General features: G+C 32.7%; 1 long non-coding RNA gene across 1 annotated transcript in view; it reads right to left on the reverse strand.

Moving 5' to 3' along the window:
- LOC141579359 (uncharacterized) overlaps positions 1-19,060 on the reverse strand; it is a 306,101-nt gene that overhangs the window by 286,053 nt on the left and 988 nt on the right. The gene's annotated exons all lie outside the window — the stretch shown is intronic.

Raw genomic sequence — 19,060 nt, forward strand, 5'->3', positions numbered from 1 at the left:
TCAATCATATTATGTAATTCCCTTGGAAAAGAAACTTTTGATAATGAATATAGTCTACCAATTAAAGTAACCCAGAAATTTCTTTGATTTAAATAAAGAAACCGTACTTGACAGTGAACGTAAAACTACTTGATTTGCAGTCTCAAACAATTTCAATCATTCTGTGCTTCTTTTAGTGCCGCTTTCTATACTTAAATTGGGTGTATCTTTATCAGGACAGCTTGTTAGAAGTAATTTGAGATTATGATTCATCTAAGTGAAAAGCACCTATTAAGAAATGTAGGATTTGTCTCATCTCCATTACATTGTTATTTGAAAAGGCTTCTGTTTCCTCAGGAAAGGGTAAAAGGACAAATAATTGGCAATACATGCAATAATTAAAAGCTGTGCTAACTTTTCAAACACTCTTCAGTTTTGAAAAGCTTATGGAATTCATGTGAAATCAGAGTGATTGAAAAGGCATTTTCTCCCAAATGATCAATTTGCCTAACTTGTATTCATTCTCACTGTGAGAACATTTAGGTGATTATAATCAAAATATTAATAAATTAGAAAAGTATTCATAATTAGAAATGCATTCATATAATTTTACAAGTGAGCAATACTTTGAAGAGCTGAAATTTAAGGTAGCTCTTCCCTTTGCATAATTAGAAACATTAGATTTATTACAATAATCAGCAGAACCTACTAGAATCTACTTGTTTAAAAAAAAAGGTTTCGAGATAATTATCTCGAAATATGGGTAAAATCATAAGGAGTCAGAAAAGGGAAAAGACATCCAAGATTAAGAACAGGGGCTTTTTAATGAGTGGAGAGACATGGGACAGAGTAAGAAACTGAATGATAGACGACCTGGATTCTCGATCTGGCTTGACCACCAACTTGACTGATGTCATTGAGAACATGCCTTTATCCCTTCTTTTGGGATTTGTAAAATAAAAATAAAACACGTTATTTGCATTCCAGGTTTTTAATTATCTATGAATATACAGGCACATTCAAGACTCATATTTCATTGAAGACTGAGATAGATTTAGTGGCATCATAGAAATTAAGGCCAGAGAATTATTGTAGAGCTATGTCATGGGGGCTCATGTCTGCCAGCCTGAGTGACTGTATTATCCTGTAAACTAAGTAAAGCAAACCTTTTTCATCAGCGCATTCTCTGCGAAGAATTAATGAAATTATTGACTACCTATGATGAGAAACATAAAATCATAATAATATTTTAAAGATGATGTTTCTCATACTTCTATTGATGTGCTCCTAATATCAAAGGAATATTAGGCCTTAGTCCAAAGGAGCACTGTGAAAGAAGTGCTTTTTCTTAATGTTTGGGTTTAGCTTAAAAATTCAAGAGACCTTCCACAAACACCATAATATATCTATAGTATTTTAAATAATAAGATATATTCCACAAAAGCTCTAAGGTAAACCGAACCTCAAGAAACATATTCTACTTTTATTCTCTGGCTTGAGTTAATGCCTCAAATGCCATCTCGAACTTCTGGAGATGTGTCTGTTAAGGCAATACAGATCTAAATTGTGTGTGTGTGTGTGTGTGTGCACGCGCGTGCGTGCGTGCGTGCATACATACACATACCAGCATGTATTATTAAATTACAAAATGAAACAAGAAAATGTAAAATAACAACTTCACAATTACTTTTGTGTACTTTTTTATCTTCCTCTTCTTCTAGATCCTTTGGTATGTTACACAATTGTGCTATGTCTTTAAGAATTAAATAGACAAAGTTATAAAGCAATCAGTTTTCCCTTGCATTAGGACAAAGCCAAATTATACAAGACATAAACTGATTTAGGATCATAGCTAATGCACTTTTAACAAGAAATCTGTAAGTATGACTATAAATTCAAAACTTGAATAAAGAAATAGCTCAAGATAAAGATCGCTAAATACATTAATAGAAAAGGAACTTGCAGTACTTAATTATGAAAATTAAATGAATCATTTACTTATCTAAGAATTTCAAGTCAGCAGAAAAATAGTGAACTAAGAAAATTCATCAAATTATTATTTAAAAGGCTAGATATAATGTATAAAATATATTAAAGAACATTTGAAGAAAGTTTAGGTAAATAATCATTGTTCATAAAGTGGTATTTTTAATAAAATAAATCTTATTTCCAGCAAAACTAGATCATGAAATGTCTTTTCATGTACAAAGAAAAGCATTTTTTTTAATATTTATTATAGTTTCACCAGATATTAAAACTTCTTAGATTAAGAAATTATATCACTCCACAAACTGACAGACCAAAGAAAACGAGTGACGAATTTTTTTAATACTCTTAATAAGACTAGCACCAAATTTTAATATATAGTGAATTTATAATTTGAATTAAAAACAATATTTCCAAATTATTTAAGAAATCTTATGCTCTTAGGCATTTAATATAATACTGTTATATTATAAAAACAGAAAAAAAATTATTGCATACCTACTGTATGATTTGGACTGTTCTAGCATATTCATACATGTTATTAAAACCCACCAACTCTCTGAAAAGTAATTCTATACTCATTGTCATGATGAGAAATCAGTCTAACATATGTAGATAATTTACCTACATTCACCCATTGACTAAGTGACAGAATTTAATTAGTTGTCCAGCTAATTTGAATAAAAGTCCCAAAATTTCCCACTATACCTTGTGTGTCTCAAACTATAGAAAATGTTAGTATTTGGGGAATGCTCTTCATAATCTAAAATACTCAGGAAACAACTGGTAATTGGCTGTGAGTGATGGAAATAATATCAATTCTTTGCCTTGAATTTCTGAATTCAGGTTGCCTCCCAAGCTCTCTGCATTGCCCATACAAGCCCTTCCTCAAATAATGCACGTATCCTGGAATCAGATCTTCTGATAGACAGACTTGATTTAAAGTTTTCTCTCCAACTTCAAGTTGAAAGAGAATATTATGCAACTGTAAATCTTAAGACTTTTTCAGACTCTGTCCCAATTTTCCAAATCATAATTACTGATAAATTACTAGGTGAGGAAACGGTAGAGACAAGAAAAAGGAGTGAGAAAGGTAACCTGGTACAAAACCACTCTACACTGATGCATATTCACATTAATGAATCTGTTTCTTCCCTTCCAATTTTTTTTCTTTAAAATTTTTACTTCTCTCATTTGACTTGAACACTTTCATTTGGCTTGAACATTCTTTAAAATATGAATTTTCCTACATATAGAGAGCTCTAATATATGTATTCTATAGTGGGTAGGTTTTTTATGTCAATAATTTTAACTGTTAGAATATCTTTATCTGAAGGTAAGATTTTCTGGATCTAAAGCAGTTTCTTCCATAGGAATAAATAATTGCATAAGACAGGAAGACAACAGATGTTCTATAAAGTTATCAATGCATTAAACATTTTTTAAAATTCAAAAAGTTTTATTTTTGGCTCAGTATAAATGTGTAAGTTATATAGATAGCACAGATTCTCTAACATAAAAAGAAAATTTGCTTAAAATTTTTCTGTGTTTTAGAGAATCTCATATAAATAAAAATATTTCCCTGTTGCTAATTAGGTATTGTTTATTGCATAGGCTACCAAAAAGAAAAAAAAAAAGGCCAAGGTACAGATTTTTTAAAAAGTTTTAACTTAAATTATCGATGCAATAGAAGACTGGATCTCAAAAGTTTTGGTTTCAGGACCTCTTGAAACTCAATTATTGAGGACACCAAAATACCTTTGTTTACTCTTGTCATGTTTATATCTATTTATATTTACTACATTAGATATTAGAATTTTAAAAATATTTCTTAGCTAATTGATATTAAACATATATTAAATTATATTTTTATGAAAAATAACTAGTTTATAAAACAAAAATTATAGAAATTGCAGTGTTTTACTTTTTTTGCAAATCAATTTAGTTTCTGGATTAATAGCATCAGCTGGATTCTCATGTCTACTTTGATGTTCAATTTATTGCAAAATCATATTTTATGTAGCCTCTGGAAAAATCCACTGTACACTTGTATACCCTATAAATCATTCAAAATGATACTTTTGAAATGAAACTGTGATCTTGCTTATTGGAGTCCACTAGACCATTAACTTCATTAGCTCAAAGATTATGTCTGTTTTTTTGAGAAATGAAAACTCAAATTATAAAGAAGCCTTTTCATTGTTTAAAACTTTCCAGTGATTTCCCATTTTCTTCAAACAAAACTTAGTGTAGATTACAAATCCTTCAGCAACATACATCTCTTCAGCCTTATTTCTATCCCCTAAACTTCCCACACATATTCAAATTGCATACATATTATTTTCTAAATTTCTCCACAAAGTCAACCTCTCCATTTCCTCTAGGCTTTCACGTGTGTTGTCAGCTAGCCAACTCCTTCTCAGTTTTTTAAGTATTAGCTGAACTATAGTTTCCTTCCATAGCACTATAAAATCCCTTCTTACTTGGATTCTCAAGTGAAAGGATAAGTTAAAACTAACAGAGTAATTTTTTTTGAAATTTTCTTAATTTCATACAATCAGTGGCTAACATAACTTTGTATAATACAACTTCGTATAGTAATTTATATGCATATTCAATTTTGGAAACTGCTCAGCTACACTGAACTGTTCAAGCAAAAGCAAATATATAAATAGGTAATTGAACATTTTAAATAATCTGTCTTAAAATTATAAAATATTTAATGGTGAACAGCTGAGACAGAAAGTTCTAATGTATTGGTACTTGCCTGCAGTGTATATTTCATTCCACTTTAGCATTAAGTGTTTTTAAACTTCATGCAAATTAATGGGCGTGTTTGTTCTTTTGTGAATTAAAATATTTTAGGTTTGAATCCAACTCGTAAGTTAAATGCCCACACAGTGAGACTCCCCTTTAGCATCTCTTTCTGTGAGTTGCAGTATTATTTTGCATTTCTCCCTTGGAAGATAGTAGCAATTTGTAATATTGTAATTTGTATTCCTACTTTCCACTTAAGAGGTTTTCCCTTTCGACTATAAGATTAATGAGGCCAGGGTCTGTGTGTGTATGTATATGCAAATATGTATACACACACACAACATATACACACACACAGAGTTTATTACTTTTACTGTAGGCCATCGACTAAGTTAGGCACAGAGTACAATGATGAATTAGACTGGTAAGAGCTCTGTCTCCATGAAGCTATGAGCTACCAGTAACAGAAATTTTAAAATAGGGATTTACAAACAATGAAATAATTTCAAATAATAATGGAAGTAAATAATGAAGGAATTTCAACTGCTACTAAAAAGAAATACAGGATATTAATCAGATTCATTAATTGTGTTATAGTAACAATAACAACAACAACAACAACAACAAAAGCACAAGTGAGTAGCTTAATACAGCCAAATTTAGTTCTACTCAGTCAACTTGTACCTTAAGAATTGGGAGACGGGTCTCTATAACATGTATTTACCTGGATTTCTAAGCTAACAGAGAATCCAACATCAGGGACATTATTTAATGTCAGTAAGTGGTGACCTGTAGAAAGTATAAAAGACTTTACACTTTAATGATTGTATGAAGTAATTAAAAAGTTGTAAGCAGAAAACTGTTCAAAAATCAGTAAAACATGTTGGATGGATGAATAAGAAGTGTCTGGGGAAGAAACGTGAAGAAATCATTTTTCTTCTTTATCTGCTACATAGGAAATGCTATTTACTGACATCAGAAAAACTGAAAAATGAGTATTACTGGAGTGCGACAGGAGTTCAACACTGGACATCTTTAGTTTACAGTCCCTGGAGACATCCAGATGGAAATAGTGATTCAGCAGGTGGAGATGTAGTGCAATGTGGCAGTTAAGCATATGGGCTTTTGTGACCAACTGGATTATTTGAATCGCATCCCACCAACTTAGCTATGTAACCTTGGGTAGGTTATTTCCACACTCTGTGCTTCAGTTTTGTTATATTGAGTATTCCACTATATAGATATCTACCTCATTGGATATTGTGAGAATAAATGAAAATTACTCGAACAGAGTTTGATACATATTAAGTGTTAAGTCTGAGTAAAGAAGACAAAGGACAGAAAGATGAATCAGGGTAACTGATGTAGAAATGTCAAGGCAGTGAATGTACCAAGAAAATAAGAAAGTGAGGCACGGTTACTTAGCCTTGACCGTCTCTTGGAGGACACTGCCGGGTTTCTCTTTTAGAAAGAACCATGAAACTCATTGTGCTTATATTTTATTATATGGCCAGTTTCTATAGTTACTCCATACATTTTTCTCCTTGCTTGATTTGGAGGTTGCAAGTAGAAGTTAATTCATTTTTAACCTTAATCTATATAATACTTAAGCCTCCTGTCTCCAACAGATACCTGTTTTCCACTGAAAATATGTTAGATTATTCTATGCTAGCAAAACGTCTTTATCTTTCAGAACTCACAACCTACTCTAAGGAGCAGATGGCTCATCAGGCTGCTTTCTGAAGTCTCCAGTCAAGAATAACATGTATGATAAACTCCCACCCCTCTCCTGAAAAGTTACTGAATCATTTGTGTGGAGGAATGAGTGAGTCTCACAAGTACTTTACTAAAGTAGGAGAGTTATAAACAAAAGTACCACCTTATGAAGAAAACAGAAGGGCTTATTTTATACTTTTCAAAAATTTGTTCTTTTAGATATAACAACATTGGTTTATTATAATTTTTATTAAAAGTACTTTCACCACTTCTATGAAATTCCAAAGACTTTGGACACTTTACCTCCATTTGCCTGCACCTTAGCGGTATATGTGCTTTGTTCTCTAAAATGTAGTTTTAGACAGGTAGTTAAGTACTGGGACCACTGCTATCCTTTCAAGTTCTGTGATGACTATCAGAGTCCCTGCTTCGATGCACTACACTTCAAATTCAAAAGTCCAGGTCATGTCCCTAAGTACCACTAATTCTCTACTGTCATCTGGGTGGCAGTTACATTGGGTTCATTTTGCAAAAATTGTATTAAATCTTTAAACTTAAGATTTTTGCACGTTTCTGCACATATGTTAGCCTTCAGCAAATGTCTGCTTAAAAACAAGTTCTTCGGCACACAGTAAACTAGTGATAGCCTATTATAAATGGCAGAGTGTGTCAATGAGGCAGATCATATTCCAATTTGATGAGAAACCAATTATTGAAAAAGAAAAATTTGCATAGTTGGAAAAGGATGCCAAAATACGGTTAGTGGATTCCAGCTGCAAATACTAAAACCTGCTTCAGAATTGTATTCTCACAGACAATGCATCTTCAATAGAAAGCAGTCTAGTCCCATCCCATCCTAATAAACACCATATATGTTTTGTTGTTACATTGCCCTCCATTCCAACTCTTTACTGCAATTTGTGTACTTGAAAGAGCATATTGTGTTTATTTTTACCATATGGCCAATATTTGCCACAATTTTTCACACTATTAAATGCCATTAAATTAATATAATATATAGTAACGTTGGTTAAATTTAAGCTTCATGGAAAGTCTTCTTTCTCCATAGTAGCAAGCCTATTAAACACTTTTTATATTTAACTTAATATGTTATCACAGTTTTAAAACATAAGCAAAATAATACTTTCTAGCATAAGAGACATATTTAATTCATTCATTATTATAAAATAAATCTTAAAATATTACAATTTTTATATACATGTTACATGTCAAACATGTATGGATAAAATATTCTAAAGAAATGTATCTTAGTTTGCCTTTCAAGAAGAATATCATATTTGAAGAATCTGTTTATTTGAAGAGTGAAATATTTTTTAAATGGCATATCATATTCAATTCTCAGCTCAAATCTTCCCATTACACCCAGAAAATTTAAGGCCTTTACTATGACCTCTGAGATCTTAATCTGGCCTTCTGCTAGTTTTCTACTTTATTTCTTCTCTCTTCTTCTATACTCTGGCCACATAAGCATCCTTTATACCAGTCCATGAGAAGCTCGCTTTTGCCTCAGGTTTTTTGCCTTTATTTTTCTTTTACAGAAAATTCTATTCCCTTAGACATTCAGGTATCTTATTAGCTCACATCCTTCAGGTCTCAACCCCATTGATTCTTTAGCAGCAAGGCTTGTCCTGAAAACCCTATATCAAATACCAATCCCCATGTACCCCGTCTCAATTTTCTTTATAGCGCACATTGTCATCTGACATTATGTATGTATGTTTGTTTGTCAGTCTCCTATTTCTATTCTGCCAAGATAGCAGGGACATCATTTTGTTTGCTATTTTACCACAGTGCCTAGAAAGTGGTAGTCATTAATTATTTTTTGAGTGAATGAATCATTTGGTATAATTAAGACAACTACAGGTTTACAAAGGTTCTCCTCCAGTATCATATCCATGTAGGCTGCTATTCCTGGAATAATACAGATTTATACTTTACACCAGGTTCAAGAAACAATAGGAAGACTACAAGGAACATTAGGTTTGCAAAGTAAGCCTTTCTAGAACATTCTTAGGTAAAGCTAAAGCCATTAATGTATTTTACTGCCTACTGACATCTAATTAACAAGCTAGCCAAATTTATGATAAGCCTTACCTTGAGTGATCTCCAGCAACTGTTCAGTTGATTTCTCTCTCAAACACAATCAATATTTGCCTCTCTCACAGTAAATTTAGTTTATACAAACTGAATCTACAAACTCTGTGTCTCTTGTATCCTCCTGAATTACCATCTTCCCAGCCTTTCATTCCAGATAGAGTCTGTCAATTCATGCTAATTAAATATCCCAATGAAATAATACAAATCCTGAGAGCTTTGCTTTCATAATATCCTTGAGACCTACTGATCTGTCACCCTTTTCCTCTAGCATTTAGGAGCTAAATAATTGTTTCTTTAAAATTACTCTTTGACATTTTGTATACTAAGCTCACTAAAATCATCCATTATTTAAATACATCAGTTTTATATTCGCCCTGCCCATAACATCCCTCTTTCCTATAGCCATCCAGAGAAATTAACAAATTCTAACTTATTGTGGTCTGCTTGGGCAACCTCTAATTTGTGTCACTTATCTTAGAATCCTAACCCGAGAGGTTTTTTGGAATGCCCTTCATAATGTATTTCATACTAGATTCATTTCCTATAATGCAGGAGTCCTGATAAACAGAGTCAAACAATGCCAAGTTATGGAGGATAAAACTGTTTGGCTCTTTCCATACCCTTCCAAACCCTTCAAGCATATCTGCTCATAATCTAAATGCTAGACAGCTACAGACTAAAGTTTCCAAATTTACTTGGAGCTGGTATGTAGATATGTTAATTAATTTCAACAAAGTAGGGCAGTGTGAAGAATGTGAAGAGGCATCGGCTCCCAGAGAGAAGATCCTGTCAGAGGCTTTTCATACTGCTGGGGCAGAGTCCTGGTGACTGGTCTCCAGCATGTGGCCTCTTTAACACCTTTAGCAACGGTTTCTGTGTGCAGTTTAGTGTTTCTCCTGGCTCAATTGGTTGCTGATTGGTTAGCATAGAAACCTGATCCCTAACCTCCTAGAGAAATTTTTAAGATGAGTACCATCCTATAAAATCCAGTCATGCTTAAACCAGCTACAGGGAATTCTGTGATCTGCAATTAGCAACACTGAAAGAAACAGAAGTACTTTTTTCTACCTTTGATCATCCTCTCTCAAATCTGTCCTTATCTCAGTTATATACGCATAGAAGTTAAAAAGTGGGTTTTGATACTAACTTCCTACAAAAAGATTTATGAGGGTAAACAAGCATAGCCTAATTTAAGTAATTTCTAATCTTCTTCCCTTATCTGGAACTACTTCTCTTTATTAACCTAAAACCCTTTTCCTAAACCTTAGATATCTATGGATATAAATTATCTTGTAATTTCTTTGCTTATTGTCCAAGTTCTTTGTTCTCTTTCTGGCCATCCTAATTTCCAACCATCCAGTCATGGTACAGATTTTCTTTGCTCTGAATTTTGTACTTCTTATAATTTAACTTACCCTTTCAACAAACATAAATGTACTTCTTAAACAATTGTTTACATGGTACTGTGTAAACTACTTATAATAGCAATCCATATTTAATTCCGTCTAGAACTTCTTTCCTTCACAAATCTGCTGAACACTTTAGTATGACTTTTAATTCTACTCTAAGATCTTGTATCAAATTTAGCTTATGAGAGTAAGCTAAATCCTGTATCTGACACAAATTATCTTCTTCACCACTGTATCCTCAATGTGAGGAACATAGTAAGAGCTCAATAAACATTTATCAACTAATAAGTTAAATTGCTTTTCTCTCAACTAGATTGCTGTTTAGCTTTAAAAAGAACAAATTTCATCTACTTTCCTTTCTATATATGGTCACCCCATCAGTGGGTTCTTTTTCAGATTAATCCCACAAGATATTCTCATTAAATTGCACTAAGTGATAGTTCTTGACTTTTAACTTATATCTGTTAATGAAAAAAATTGGATAACAACAACTGTAGTTGAGCTTAGCCTTTTATAAGAGCTATGGAGATATCAGGCAGGACAGAAGAAAACAAAAACGTCAGGGCATAACATTTCCATGGGATACCACCTACATTAGCAAACAGCACCATATACACTATATAATTTTTAAAAAGGTGATTTGGACTTGTAATGTTAACAAACATAAATTGGTGATGTTAAAATTCACTTCTTTAAGCAGAAATAATATTAATTAAGTACCAACTATTTACAGGTATAACTATGGGCATTCAGTTCACGATTAACAACAACACAGGATTCTATAGTCACAGAACTCAGTATAATTAGAGACAGCCTTTATCAAACATCACAGAGAGAAAATAAGTGCCACACACACACACACAAAAAAGATGCTATGAGAACATATAATAGAGAAATACAGATTAGTTTGAAAATTCAGGAAAGGCTATTTCTGAGAAAGTAAAACAACAGGTTACCAAATTCGAGGAGGGAGAGTGAAATGTTTCAGGAAATTGTACAAAGTTCCACTGGAGGTTGAGACCTACAGTTCTGGAAGAAGTGAAATAGCAGAACAGCAGTTTAAAGCAAAGGAAAACAGTGAAACATAAGTATAGATAGGTTAACAGGTCATGCAAGACCTTGTAGGATACAGAGGGAATTTTAGTTTATCTTAAGAATAATAGAAAGTTACTGAGGCAGAAACTTTAAGCATGGGTAGAACACAATTAGAAATATATGAGGAGGACACTCTGGTTTGTACTTCTGGAAGGTAGATTAAAGGGTTAAGAGTTAATGCTTAAAAAACAAAGTGTTTGTAGCAGTGTAAAATGTAATCGTTTCTGAGATATATTTATAAAACCCTGATTTCCAAGCAATGCTCATGCCACTAAACTAAGAAACATTTTGGTTGAATTACAGTTTATTTATGAAATAATCTTATTACTTCCATTTGTTTTATTGCAACTATATACTATGAGTAAAAAGCTCTGATTTAAGAACTAATTCTCATATTCCTTTTGGTTAATTAATGAAGCATTTATATTATCTTTGCATTTCAGATGCTTACTTTATTACTCACATATTCCTGTGTTAATATGTCATTTTAACATTTGAAATAAATTTTGAAACTTAAATCAAATTACAGTTTATGCAGTTAAAGGTATAGATTTTAGAGTAAAATATTATCATATAGATGTGTTCTCATTAAAATTCTAAGTACAAACAGCTCAAATAAATAAAATCAGTAGGCACAGAGATACAATTTTAAAAATGTTTTCATCTTATATTTCATTTAGTAGCTTTCTTAGTGAGTGAGGATTTGAAATATATTGTAGTAAGTGAACTTCACAGATACTAGTTTGATTAGACACAGAAAGTCACCTTAGAACAGATTTCCTTCAATTATGCTAAGTGGGTCCATTTGAATTTTGGAATCCCACTCGATAACAAACAATGTATTTATTTTTATTTAAGAGAACTGATGAGGCTTTGAATTCAACATATGCTGTATTTCAGGGACATGCATGGTAAAACTGTGAATCACATTTTCAAGGACTTAACTCCCATAGCTAAAAGGAAAAAGAAGTTTTCCTAGTTTCCTGACCCTGAGTTTTCTTGAGCATGACACCTGAAGCCATCCTTTTTCTTTCTTTGAGCTTCCCCAGTATTGTTAGAATCAGCCAGGCGACATGTCTTGCATTCCTCACATCCTTAGTGAGTCAAAGCCTTATTTTCAACACTGGTACAAATAATCATACGGGTCACTGTTTTCAGTTTCAGAGACTACTCTTTATTTATAAAATAATTTTATATGGGATAGTATATAAACTGTAGTCTCCCAGATGACGATAAAACCTGGCCAAAAGTGCTAGAAAAAATTCCCAGCACTCTTGGACCACTCTAGTAAAAACAGCACTGGCACTGCACTCAGCCATTGCTATCCAACACTCCGTCCACATATGGATGGGAAAGAGAATTATTTAACTTCAAGTCAATTATTTTCTATTATTGCACTATAAAACAGTTTCTTTTCAGAAATAGCTCACTTTATCATGCTCCCTTAGGACAATTCCAGACCTCAGATTTCTGTATAAATATACTACTTCTCCACTGTCTTATCAGTTCCAGTGGCTTTTGATGCTGTCAGTTTTTTTTCTGTGTAGATTATATCATTAGCAAATGATGACATTTTAATCCAACCCCTTTCAATCCTTATACCCTAATTCCTTTCTTTTCTTTTTTTTTACTCTCTCTCCATATTTCTGTCTTCTCTTTCTCCCTTACACCCTCTCTTCTTTCTATTATCCTTATACCATAAGACATTCAATACTAAGTTAAAGAGTGACTATGCTAATGACAATCTCTGTCTTCCTCTTGTTCTTAAATAGAATATGTCCATATAGGTATTGGTACATAACACAACTCTTGCCATATTAGAAGTTTCCTTCTTTATATTGTTGTTTTTTCAAAGTATTGATCTGTATCAAAATCTTTATTTACATCTGTGATATACACTCTTTCTTTTTAATTCATTAATGTGGTAAATTATAACGCCAATAGTTTTTATGTTGAATCAGCAAAAGATTTGGGGTGATAACTTTTATATGACTATGAGGCATTAACTTTAGTACACTGTTGGATTCACTTAAGTCACTCAAGTATTGTTTTATCTAGGGGTTTCTCATTTGTATTCCTAAGAGAATCAGATCTGTAATTTTTCTTCTGTATTGTCTCTATCTTGTGCAAGATTATACTAACTTCACAGAGTGAATACCTACTGTTAGTTATTTCTCCCTTTATCAGGAAAAATGTGCAAACATCCTCTTACTTTCAAAGTTTCTAGAATTTGCTCTTTGTCTTTGACAAATAAATTTTAATACAGACAAACTTAAATTTTATTATAACATGCTGACTCTAAATAGATTTCCTTTCACTAGGGAGCTTGGCATTCTAAGTTGTTTCACTATATGTTAAACTTTATTAATTTTGCAAGTTTACTATCATTATTTCTTCAAACATTTGTTTTCACTTTGGTAGTCTATGTTTAAGTGCTGGCAATTCTACTTCTCTCTCTCCCTGGTTTCTTAGTATTTATTTCAGTGCCTTTTCCTGTTGCCTTTAAAATGTTTAAAATATTATTTTTCTGTTCATTTACTCATTCTTTAACTATCTCTAATCAGAATTAAACTCGTCAACCATAGTAAAATTTCTCTGTAACCATTCGTTTTTTTGATTACTGATATTCTTATATAACAAACTTTCATAAATTTATTAAAATTAAATTCTTATTCTGTCTGTTCCAAAAATTCAGCATCATGTTACACATGCTGTTTTTCTTTACAGTGGGTTTACTTCTCAGATATTATTATTTTGCCTTGTGAGTTTCTGTTCCCCTGGTGGTAATCACCTAACCTTTTTGGTGACTGTATTATAGGAGGTAGGTCCTAGTTGTGTCCTTCCTAGTGAACTAAAAGACAGAGGGATAAGCCCCAGGTTCAAGAATCTCAGGAAACTTGAAAACCTTCTGATAAATGTCATGCCTTAACCATTCTACCTAACTACTCTTTTGTCTTCAATTCCTCCTTATACCCTGAATTACAGGGTCTAGGTTAGGTTTCTGTATCAAGGAGACTCAAGGTTATGATAACTTCTACATGAAAGAATTGTTCCTTTTCCACTTATTTGTCAAATGGGAGTTGTCTAGTGAAGATATTTCTTCACCACAAAGTCATTGAAAGACTACGGATAAAAGGCAATCCTGCGTCCAAGTCAGTTGCTACATATGTTGTAATTTTTATGCCAGCAAGAAAAGAGGACATGGGGAGAACCAGAAGTTTTCCTTTATGAAAACAGAAACTTCCATTTATATTCTATTGACCAGAATTCCATCACATGGCCACATCTAGTTGCAAAGGAAGCTAGGAACACAGTGTCTACTGAAGCAGACTTGTGCCCTGCTACAATTCAGGTGTCTCTATTATTACAGGGAAGAGAGCCTAATAGATCCTAGGAGATAATTAGCAATTTCTGATTTAAGAAAAAATTACTCTTAGAAAAAGAACTCAAGAAAAAAAAACTTTGTACCTAAGAGGCATAACACCAATCTTTGGGTTTAGAGGAGGTGGGCATGGAGCAATGAACTTCTCATCTTTTCCTGCGCTTGTTCCATTAGCAATTCAGGCCAGCAGGGCGTGCTCTTAGGACACGGCCAGATAGTTCTGTGGCGATGGCAAGTACTGCCATTTCCAAGATAATGTGATTCTAAGATCAGCATTGTAAAACTCTCTCCATTCTAGCCTCCTACTGCAATTCACTTTTCTCCCAGGATGTTGTTAACCCACAAGCTACTAAGCCATCTGCCTGGCACCCCACACCCATAAACACTTAAACATGTCCTACTTCACAGTAGCCTTTGATCTCCCAGCTGTCTTGCTCTTAAGTATTAATCATTCAAACCTATGCTTCTCTATTGCTCTGTAATTTTTCTGAAGTAGATTATATGGGAGAAACCCAAAAGAATATCCGTTATCTTATGTTACTATTACCAATATCTTATAAAATAGTTACCATTTTATAAGTTATCAGAAGCCCACTGATTGATTTGCTTAATATTCAAGTTTTGAAAAATTAAGAATATCTGAATACATGCTCCAAAGAACTTCAAAATAATTTGTAGAAAGTTGAACGTTTTGTTCATAACCTTTCAATAACTTCTGAAAGCTCACTGTATCTTCTAACCAAATGGATTATTTTGACATTTCACTGATGTGATCATAAATAGAAATTACTTTATTAGATGAGTGGCGAGTCATGATTATTACTAAAATAGGTAAAATTAAAAGAATAATTGAGTATAATTTTAGTTTTAATTAAATGAATAAAAATTGGGTTTAGTCAGATTTTGGAAAAAAAAATTCTAGCGTTTTATATTGAAATTCAAGGTCTAAGGATATTATGGTTAAGTTCAGTATTTTATAGCAAAATAACGGTAAGGCCAAATGAAAGATTATTGCTCAAAGGATAACATAGTCACAATGTTAATTAATAGAATGATTCTTAGACTTTGAAAATTATGTTCATTTTAAACAGGCAAATTAGAAAATTATTGTTCTGCCTTATCATACTGTAGTTTTTCATCTCCATCTTTTTGTAGTTTTTGCAAACTTAGAAGAACAAACTATCTTTACTGAAGCATCATAGTTTTGCCTTTTAATATATTAAGTAATTCCTAAATAATCTAGTCTCAGTTTTAAGTGTTAAATCTCTGGTGGGTGATGGAAGCCTGTAGCTCTAGTCAGAAATGGAACTTTGAAACTAGAAATCGAATGTGCTTGCTCTATTTTGTGTGTGTGTGTTTAACTCATCCACTTCCAGGATAATAATTAACGCTACTCTGCATATCTCCCCAGGCCCTCCTGAACTGTCAAATTATCAGGCCTAGGCAGATCAAGTTGTTCTTACTCTACTGTGCGTTTTACCCTTCTTTTGCCATGTCCTTTTCCTGTAGACCCTAGGCTGAACTGGTGCTGAAAATATATAGATTATTTGTAGGTACACCTACTCCATACTGATTGATGTAAATCACTACAAGTTCCTCGTCTGATTGTTTTGGCTTTAGGGACAGACACACATAGTTGCCTACTGATATTTGCTCTTCCCCTAAATAATAATAGAACTAGGTATAGCTAGAGACTACATGGAAAAACACATTTATTGAGTATCTATCCTTTTCAAGGAGCTATTAAAAAGTAAGTGACTAATATAAGTTCCCTGGTTTTAAGAAATTAAGAATTTGGCACAAAATTCGCTAAAAATTCTTATAAAGATAATGATTAAGTGATAAATACAAGATCAAATATAATAACTTGAAATTAATTCTGATTAGGAGATCAGAGAAAGCTCCACAGATAATGTGACTTTTGATTTCAGTTTTAAATATGTGGAGGATTTCAATTGTAGATGAAAGAAAGATAAGATGATTCCAGGTAAAAGGAATATAATGAAAGATAGTGTCAAATAAAAAATAAATTCAGACTTACATAAGGAGAGACAACTCAAAAAGGCTACTACAATAGAGGAAATGCTCCAACCATAAGATATGTGTAAGCCTCTTATGTCAGAAAGAAAGGATTCTTTAATAGTGAGTAAGCAAACCTAAAAAGAAACAGGTGTGGGAAATTAGATGAGCAGGTTGTCAAGATAGGACAGTTGAAAGGAATGTTTCTCTCTGCAGTCATGATGCTCTAGAGGGGCGATTCTGGATATGGGCAGTCAGGTTTTGTCTGTGATGACAGATGTAGGAAGGAGAGAGAAAAATTAGGAATACTTGTTTGGAGAATAGTAGCCAGATATTGAAGCGCAATGGAAGAAGTAAAAATTTGATGCGGGTTGCCAATTCGTGCATGGTGACAGGATCCAATCTAATTTATAATTAGGTCACAAAACTTGTTTTTCCCAGGAAAGAGTCATTTGAATTTCTATAAGAAAAAGTTTGCATACCCATCAGTTACCTGCAATTTGCAAACAGTAGCAAAATTAGCCCAAGACAATGAATAGGACCAGAATATAACCCAGGAAGACATGCTATAGTTTTCTACTGAAATCTGTCTAGACAGCCTTCTTCACCTTGATCAAAGATAATCTCAAGGGAAGATTACTCTTGATCACAAAATAAGGACAGTCTCATTAAATTTGGTATGGCCATTTAAATATGACCAGCAAGAATGGTAATTTCCTATACCAGCATACCTCAGAGATACTGTCGGTTCTATTCCAGACCAGCACAGTAAAGTGAATGTTCAAAAAGGTGAGACACGTGAGTTTTTTTTTTGGGGGGGGGGTTTCCCAGTGCATATGAAAGTTATAAAGTCCATTAAGTAAAGTGTAATAGACTTTTATCTAACAATGTACATACTTTAATTTAAAAACACCTTATTGCTAAAAATGCTAACCATCATCTGGGTCTTCAGTAAGTCATATCTTTTTGCAATAGTCCTATCTTTTTGCAACAAATATCACTGATCACAGATCACCATAACAAATATAATAACAATGATAAAGTTTGAAATATTGCAAAAATTACCAAAATGTGACAAAGTGAGCACATGGTGTTGGAAAAACGGCACATATAAACTTCCTCCACATAGTGTTGCCACAAACCTTCAATTTGTAAAAAATGCAACATTTGTGAAGCATAATAAAATGAGGCATACTTATAGGAACCTTTCCAAGTTTGCTTTGCCAGAAGTTTTTACAAGAAATATCAGACTGAACTTTTAAAAGGCTTAGCTTCCTAACCTCAAGAGCCAAGAATATGCAATCAATTTTCACTTGCAATACTTATAAACTTGGGTGAATTCTTCCTTTCCCTAGGTCACACCAAGATATCCTAAGATTCCTAGGTTTTCCAGGAAATTATCTTCTTTATTTTCCCTGTAAGACTGAAAACCCTGAAGGTCAGAGAGCAGGCCAGTTTTTCCAAAAGGGCTTTGTAATCATTGGCTCCATTTTAAAAAAATAATAACAACATTATTTCCTTAAAGCTGTCTGGTTGTATCTGATTAAATGAGTATCATTCTCAAATGACATTACAGCCAAAGGAACTTTTAGTGAATAATAATAATTGTGGCTTTCATAAATATCTGATAAAAAAAATCATAATTAAATACAACCAAATGAAGAAGTTAATGTAAAATTTTAAAAGTGAAAAAAAAAAGGTTGAAATCACTGTTCGTATGGATACACATACTCTGCAAACGTTCTACAACTTTCTGTATCTAACATGCAAGAGGCAGTCATTTTACTTTAGGACAAAACTACTTTTTTCCTTAACAAGAACACATTCCCTGTACCTTGCATACTAAAGCTGTCCTTTTCTGCCATTATTTCTCCCAGTAGATTCATAATTACATATATTGATTATAACTTTTAACTTCAGTAACTTGTATTTCACAGAGAAAATTACCAAGTGGATAATTATGAACTGTCATACACAATATTTTGTAGCAGACAAGAAGAGTTTACAAACATACATCTCAACTTTGTACAACCATTATTTACATATAAGTACAACTTCCCAATTTGGCAAAAATGAACATGTTCATTAACAGACTTGGAATATATATCTCCTATATGTACAGTAGAAATAAGAAGCAAAAAATACATAGCAGATACATTTGGGTTTATTTCTATAAAAATAATTTTGAAAGTATTAGAAGTTCAATTTTCTTACTATCTGGGAATTATAGGAAGATCTCTTCTGTATAAGTGTTTATCGCTATGTCAGTAAGAGTAGCCCTCCTTCCAGAGAAATTTTATATACAATAATTTAGTAATACCATCTGAGGGCAAAAAATTCATATATAACATACATAAATGTATGTATACATACATTAATATATGCATGCATATTTATAATCACTCAGATTTAAACAGTGCTTCACTTTTTATTTTTTGAGTATAGTTTCAAGGTTTTAATTTTAGCCATGAGTCAGGCATGAACACAAAAATAATCATCTCACTGCTTTATATAAAGGCTATGGCTCCCCACTTTGTTCCACCTGCACATCTTTACCAAGATTGTGTTTTTAAGCAGATGGGACAAGTTAAGGTGACCT

The sequence above is a fragment of the Camelus bactrianus genome, chromosome 2, assembly GCF_048773025.1.
Source record: "Camelus bactrianus isolate YW-2024 breed Bactrian camel chromosome 2, ASM4877302v1, whole genome shotgun sequence".
NCBI lineage: Eukaryota > Metazoa > Chordata > Mammalia > Artiodactyla > Camelidae > Camelus > Camelus bactrianus.